Genomic DNA, 5,200 nt, shown 5'->3' with positions numbered 1-5,200 from the left:
ACCCAGGATATTATTTAAAGGTTTTGCATGTGTTACTTCATTCAGTATTTACTAAAACAATTACAATAAAAGTATGCTGGTATTTAAAAAGAAAGAAAGAAAAATGTTAGGGTTATCTCTAGATATAAAACTATAGGTGATTTTTCAAAACTTTTTAATTTTTATTTTTTTCACAATGAACATGCAATTTAAAACTTTTATAAGATTGAAGCCGGGTGCGGTGACTCACGCCTGTAATCCTAGCAGTTTGAGAAACCAAGGAGGGTGGACCACTTGAGGTCAGGAGTTGAATAGCAGCCTGGCTATCATGGTGAAACCCCGTCTCTACTAAAAATACAAAAAATTAGCCGCGCGCAGTGGCAGGCGCCTGTAATCCCAGCTACTCGGGAGGCTGAGGCAGGAGAATCCTTTGAGCCCGGGAGGCAGAGGTTGCGGTGAGCCAAGATTGCGCCACTGCATTCTAGCCTGGGCAACGAGAGCAAAACTCCGTCTCAAAAAAAAAAAAAAAAGTTTCTAAGATTGAGTTCAGAGTGATAGAAGAATTACATAACTGTGAAGAACATTAAACCTTTAAACACTGGGTAAGTAGCTGTTGAGAAAGGGTGTTGAATTATATGTAAAGTTTTTAAAAATAAGGGTTGGGCACTGTGGCTCGCGCCTGTAATCCCAGCCCTTTGGGAGGTTGAGGCAAACAGATCGCTTGCGCCCAGGAGTTCGAGACCACCCTGGGCAAAATGGCGAAACCCTGCCTCTACAAAAAATAAAAAAATTAGCCTAGTGTGGTGGCGTGTGCCTGTAGTCCCAGCTATTGGGGGGGCTGAGGTAGGGAGACTGCTTGAGCCCCAGAGGTCAAGGCTGCAGTGAGCTGACATTGCGCCACTGCACTCCAGCCTGGGCATCGGGAGTGAGATCCTGTCCTTCCGCCCCCCTTCCCCCGCCCGCCCCCTCAAAAGGATTCCCACCTATGTGGTGAGGCTAAGAGTGGTTTGGGCTAAAAGTGAGAAGAGATCAAATCTCCCTTTTCTCCTGCTGTTCAAGCAGGTTGTAAACTAGCCTGTTGGCATGTAGGGAATAGTTTGGTAGAGAGGAAGGAGCTTGAACTTTGGAGTTTCAGTCCCAGTTCTGCCACTTCGTAGCCATTTGACCTTAGGCAAGTTATTTTATTCATTCTTTCTATTTTTTCCTCCTTTTGCACACTTCTTTGCTGTGAATTATTTCCTTTCCTAAGCCTGCTTTCTCATCTGTAAAGTGAGCATAATTACATCCCGTGAGGTTGTTACAATTGACAATTATATATAGTATATGAAAAGTAGCTACTAGGGTGGTTATTATTATTCAGATATATTATAGGTTAAATAACACCTGTTTATATTTAGACCCTATAAGGTGGTTACTCTGTTATATAGTTATATGCTATTTTGTAGTTTAAAAATATTTTAAAATACATTATCTCATGTACTAATAATTCTCACACTCTTAGAGCTAACTCTTGGCCTCCACTAATTAGTGAGGAAACTAAAGCTCTGCGAAGTGAAGTGACTTGTCCAATGTCTCATTACTAGAAAGGGGCAGAACTGGGAGGAAAATCAGGTTTCGTAGTTGCAAATTCAATACCTAAAAAAAATTCTTATAAGGAAGTGTATAAAAAAAAATCACAGAATCAAGCATCCAAGTGGCTTGAATTTTTTCTTTCAATTGCCAGGTGTACTTGGACAAAAATGTACACATTTCAATGCTACATTCTTTCTGTTAGAAAAATTTACATGAAACTGGTTGATAGCCAGTATATTGCTGATTTAAAGTTACATATCTATTATTTATGCAAGTGACAAAAAGGCATCATAAGCAAAAATTATGTATAAATGAAAATTCCCATTTTAATTGTTTGTATACCTAAAGATTTACACCTTGGGAGTCAACATAGTACTGGGGCACGTACATAGGAATTGGAGTCAAAGAGCTCTAGGTTCAAGTACCAGTTTGTGAGCCTTGTGTCTTTGTACTAGTTAGTTACCCATGTGAGCCTGATACTACAATATGGGGTTGTTTCGAAGACCACATGAGCTAAGATATGTTAAATACCTGGCACAGTGCATATGCACAACAAATACTAGTTTCTCTGTCCTCATTTAATCCATTAATTTCCAATTCACTGGCAACCTTTGAGGATGGGAGACATTAAGGTGGTTTTAATCATGTTAAGTAATGTTACATAATAGTTTTACCTCTCTACCTACTTCTGCCCAAATTTCCCTTGAAAGGCTCCAGGGATGTCTTGAGACTGTATGAACAAAGTAGAAACTTCCTTCTGCTTGAATAAGATTTCTTGCAGCTACTTAAAAGAGTGGAAGAAGGCTGTTCCATTTATCTATTACATGACAAATTATAAAAAATTACAAAAATTATTTTATTTGTATGGGGTCAGAATTCTGTGGGGTCAGAAACTCAGGCAGTGCTTGGTTAGGTGATATTTTTGCTCCACGTGGTATTAACTGGGGTCGCTTGGTGGCACTTAGCTTGTAGCATGGCTGCTCTGGAGTTCAAGAAGCCTTCATTTATATTTCTGTCATCTTGATGGGGACAGTTGGAAGATGGTCCAGCTGAGCCCCTCTCCCACCCAATGTAGTCTCAGGGCCTCTCTACATGGTTTTTCCAGCAAGGTAGATGAACTTTTTACATGGATCTAAGAGAGTGGGTGGAACTGCCTGTCTTGTATAGCCTGGACCCAGAAGTTGGCAAAGCATCACTTCTGCCATGTTCATTGGTCACAGCAGTCACAGAACCCTCCTAAATTCAAGAGGGAGGTCTGCAGATCCCACCTTTCATGCAATGAGTGGCAGATAATTTTCAGTCATCTTTAATCTGTTATGAAAGCACATGCTTGAAGACACAGGTCAAAGGAGCACAGTGCAGACCTTTATGAAGCACCTTTCTGTGACAGATACTTTGCTAGAATAGCTAACGACTTCTAGATCTGCAGCTGAAGAAGTTTCGATGAAACTTCCCTCTCCATTACTTGGGTGAAAGTGGACCTGGAATCCCCCAGTTGCTTCCATTATACTTTCATCTCTGCTATCCCTGATCTTGTGGAGTCAAGAGATATATATAATCTGTTACTCACGCATTACTCAAATCCCTACACAAGTCACCACTTACGGGAAAACTACCCTAGTCAAAACAGGAATAGCCAGCTTGTTCTCCATCTGCAGGACAGGCATGTATTATTTGTCTTTAAAACTTTCCCCAAACTCAGAAGAAAGAGGTGTTACACGCAAAAAATTCAGAAGACATTCTTCAGTAAATTGCAATTTTGTTAAATTAAAAAAACAAAGGATGTGTGCTCTTTAGGTAACAGTGTTCAGACTTTATAGTTTTCAATAAAATTTAATTTCTTAGTTGTTGCAACTAGAGGTACCTCAGATTCTGGGTGTGTTGCTAATCTTTTTTAACAAGTTAGTTGTTGGTTTCAGTGACATTGGAGGGTAGTAAATAGCAGCCAAAGTTAATTATATCGTAGGTTAATTATATGTGTTAACTATAGCTAATTATATTATATTAGACTACACTTCAAAATCTAGAGTGGTGTTAATTCATAATAGGGCTTGCCTATTATGTATAACACTAGAGATGCATAGCATTTCTAGTGAATCTTTTTTTTTTTAAGACAGAGTCTTGCTCTGTTGCCCAGGCTGGAGTGCAGTGGCACCATCTTGGCTCACTGCAACCTCCCCCTCCTGGGTTCAAGCGATTCTCCTACTCAGTCTCCCCAGTAGCTGGGATTACAGGTGTGCACCACCATGCCCAGCTAAGTTTTGTATTTTTAGTAGAGCTGGGGTTTCACCATGTTGGCCAGGGTGGTCTCGAACTCCCGACCTCAGGTGATACACCCAGCTTGGCCTCCCAAAGTGCTGGGATTACAGGTGTGAGCCACCACACCCGGCCTCTAGTAAATCTTTTTGTTTTGATGTGAATAAATAGAAAGCTTATAAAAAATAAAGCATTCAACCACTTCCTTTTCAATAGTCAAAGTTCAAACGCCAGAAAAGCTGAAATAGGTGATACAAAGTCATCCTTTAGTATAAGCAGTAGTATATTTTGAGAAAATCCTAAACTCCACTCATTGTCTTACTTACAAGTGCACCGAAATATTATTGCCTGTAAATGACATTGCGGTTTTACTAGTCAGGAAAATGATATAAATTTTTAATTCTAACCTAAAACCTGCTTTAGTACTAACCTGAGGAAATTACATGGTTGTTTGTAAGCTAATCAAGAGCCCCTAAACTCCATTACATAAATGATACACTTACCTTTTGTATTAAGGGACTAACGGCTTCGCTTTTCAACAAAGCTGGATCTTCTGGCACTCGCTCAGAAGATAGCCAGTACTTCAGAGATAGATTGCTTTGAGGGCACTGGAACTGCTGAGGGGCAGAGTAATCCTAATGAGAAAGGAAAAAGAGGACGCCTCTGGAGTTGAAATAAGACAATGCATCTGTGGAGAACACGGTGACTGAAGACTGGCAGATTTCTCAATATCTCAGGCCACTACACACTGCGCAGTTTTCATTTGTATTTTGGAGGTGCTCTAGAAAACTTAGAAATGATCAGAATAAAAAGTATAGATACTTTTAACCAGCCCATGTACAGGAAATTCTGTTGGTGTAGAAACGGTTCTGCTGTTCATTCCTTAACTGCTTCTGTTCCCACTTTGTCAGATGTAGGGCGAGGTGGTGGTGGTGAGTCCTATTTTTGTATCTCTATCCACAGTCTGGAATCGTTCGGATTATTTTAAGCCTTCATAACATTTGCAGAGAGCTCGGAGTATTTTGTACATGTAGTGGGGCAGTGCCTGGCCTCCTGTGAGAGATTGATCATCGGTACAATCCACACGAAACTCACTTGCCAGTGGACCGGGAGGATCGCTGCCATCCTTTCAGCAAAGAGCAAACGAATAAGCAGAGATCCCGGCCCATCCCTCCTCGCGCAGCAGTTTCTAGATTTTTACCCCGGCGTCATGAATGGCTACCAGCTGGTAGTCACAACACTTTCATAATATTTGCACACAACTTATTTGGGTCGCTTTCTTTTCTTTCCCTTTTCTTTTTTTTTTTTTTGAGAGAAACGGAGAGTTTTACTCTCTCGCCCAGGCTGGAGTGCAGTGGCGAGATCTCGGCTCACTGCAACCTCCGCCTCCTAG

The sequence above is a fragment of the Hylobates moloch genome, unplaced genomic scaffold, assembly GCF_009828535.3.
Source record: "Hylobates moloch isolate HMO894 unplaced genomic scaffold, HMol_V3 SCAFFOLD_16, whole genome shotgun sequence".
In the NCBI taxonomy this organism is placed as follows: domain Eukaryota; kingdom Metazoa; phylum Chordata; class Mammalia; order Primates; family Hylobatidae; genus Hylobates; species Hylobates moloch.
The sequence above is the reverse complement of the archived record's forward strand: the minus strand, read 5'-3'. Positions refer to the sequence as shown.